The sequence below is a fragment of the Colobus angolensis genome, unplaced genomic scaffold, assembly GCF_000951035.1.
Source record: "Colobus angolensis palliatus isolate OR3802 unplaced genomic scaffold, Cang.pa_1.0 Scaffold383, whole genome shotgun sequence".
NCBI classification, from domain to species: domain Eukaryota; kingdom Metazoa; phylum Chordata; class Mammalia; order Primates; family Cercopithecidae; genus Colobus; species Colobus angolensis.
In genome coordinates this window covers 1,948,167-1,950,813 of record NW_012117188.1, presented here as the reverse complement: position 1 = coordinate 1,950,813, position 2,647 = coordinate 1,948,167, and the positions used below count along the sequence as shown (strand labels likewise).

The 2,647-nt window shown below is 43.3% G+C and overlaps 1 protein-coding gene across 3 annotated transcripts in view; it reads right to left on the bottom strand.

The window, feature by feature from the left end:
• NIM1K (NIM1 serine/threonine protein kinase) overlaps positions 1–2,647 on the bottom strand; it is a 94,595-nt gene that overhangs the window by 64,020 nt on the left and 27,928 nt on the right. The window lies entirely within an intron of this gene.

The following is a 2,647-nucleotide window of genomic DNA, read 5'->3' as shown; positions in this document are numbered from 1 at the left end:
CACCACCACGTCAGGCTAATTTTTGTATTTTTAGTAGAGATGGGGTTTCACCATGTTGGTCAGGCTGGTCTCGAATTCCTGACCTCGTGATCTGCCCACCTTGGCCTCCCAAAGTTCTGGGATTACAGGCGTGAGCCACTGTGCCCAGCACAACCTAACATTTTTTTAAAGTCCAGGATTTAATACTTAGTATAAGGTAAGCTGAACACTTTGTTATATGCTGTCTCTAGCCTGGTACAAAGCAGGCTTTCTTTTTTCTTTTTTTTTAAAGTGACAGGGTCACTCTGTCGCCCACATTGGAGTGCAGTAACAAGATCACAGTTCACTGCAGCCTCGAACACCTGGGCTAAAGTGATCCTTTGGTCTCAGCCCCCCAAGTAGCTGGGACTAAAGGCATTCACCACCATGCTTGGCTAATTTTTTTTCTTCATTTTTGGTAGAGATGGGGGTCCGCCTATGTTGCCCAGTATTGACTTTGACTCTTGGGCTCAAGCAGTCTTCCCACTGTGGCCTCCCAAAGTGCTAAGATTACAGGTGTGAGCCACCACACCCGGCCCAAAGTAGGCTTTTGATAAATGTTTCAGGGGTGAATGAATGAGTAAATAAATGTGGAATACCACAGGTTTTCTCTCAGTTGCCTTAGTCTATCACTAATAGTTTTCTTCTTTCTCTTCTCACTGCCCACCCAGCAACCCACCAATTTGATTATTATGAATTCATCCTGTCTTCCCTCTGCTCTGTGCTAAACCATAAGACTGTATTTCTCAACCTTCAGTCATTGGACATCCTGCTCAGAATTCACAAAGGGAGCTGACAGTCCCCTGGGGAATGTAGGACATAAGGCAAGGCCAGAAGAACTTTTTCACAAACCAAATAGATGGCCTCAGGACCCCAAAAACAGCACCAGTGTAGAGCCATAATAGACACTGAGATGAGCCAGAGGTAGTGTCTGTCCACATGGGAAGCAAAGGGACTGAAACTCTCTTGCCTCATCCTCCAAGATCTACACTAGCCACAGAATGCTTCATCCGTTTATTCAACATTTACTGAGCATCTACTATATGCCAAGCACTGTGCTGGTCATAAAATGCATAAGACATAGTTCCTGTCCTCAAGGAGCTACTTGAGTCTGTTAAGGCTAGCCTAAAGCTGCCAGGTTAAATATTTCAAGTTCAGCCTAATGGTTTCTCTGTAATAGTGAACTGTAACCTAACTAAATGCATAAACAGATTAACCTGCCCTTGTGCCAATCATCAAGTTTCAACCAATCAAAGGCAGCCAACTGTTCAAACTGTGTTCAAATAGGGCAAACACTGAGCTATAACCAATCCAGCTATTTCTGTGCCTCACTTACGTTTTCTGTGCATTACTTTCCTTTTTCTGTTCATAAATCTTCTTTGACCACACAGCTGCCCTGGAGCCTCTCTGAACCTGTTCTGATTTGGGGGCAGCCCAACTGGAGAATTGGTCTTTGTTCAATGAAACTCTTTAATTTGTCTAAGGTTTTTCTTTTCTTTTCTTTCTTTTTCCTTTTCTTTTCTTTTTTTTTTTTTTTTTTTTTAGACAGTGTCACTTGTCACCCAGGCTAGAGTGCACGATCTTGACTTACCGCAACCTCTGCCTCCCAGGTTCAAGCAATTCTCATGCCTCAGCTTCAGGAGTAGCTGGAATTACAGGTATGCACTACCACACCCAGCTCAGGTTTCACCATGTTGGCCAAGCCGGTCTCAAACTCCTGACGTCAAGTGATGGCCCACCTCAGCCTCCAAAAATGCTGGGAGTACAGGCATGAGCCACAGCACCAGGCCTGAGGCTTTTCTTTTGACAAATCAGAAAGACACTCTTTTCTCTCTGCCCCAACAGCACCACAATTCACTTAACAGTATTCTCTTAATCTCTTCCTTATTTATCTCCACACCTTAGTGGGACTCGCTGGGAGTTCATTTATTAATGTCTATATGGAAATCATCATTCATTCATTTGTGTATCAAGTGAGCACCAATATGTGGCAGACACTGTTCCAGGAGAGGGGATGTCATGAGGGCAAAGCAGAGGGCATCTCTGCACTCTCGGGGCTTATCATGATCGCCCTATGCTTACTACCTTCTTCTCTCATGATCACCCCTATGCTTACTACCTTCTTCTCTCATGATCCCCCCTATGCTTACTACCTTCTTCTCTCGGCTTCTTCAAAGCACTTAACATTATATAAAGTAATCATTATAACTATGTGTCATATTTTTAACATATACAGATGTAATACATATAACAATAACAGCGTAACAAAGGAAAGGAGGAAATGAAGCTACAAAGGAATAAAGTTTCTGGATCCCACTGAAATGAAGTTGGTATAAATCTAAACTAGGTTTTGATTAAGTTAAAATGTATATTGTATGCCTTAGAGCAAATGTTAAGAAAATAAAAAGATATAACTACAAAATAATTAAAGAGAGCCACCGTGGGCCAGGCACGGTAGCTCACGCCTGTAATCCGAGCACTTTGGGAGGCTGAGGCAGGCAGATCACCTGAGGTCAGGAGTTCGAGATCAGCCTGGTCAATGAAACTCTGTCTCTACTAAATATACAAAAATTAGCCAGGCATGGTGGTGAGCGCCTGTAATCTCAGCTACTCGGGATGCTAAGGCAGG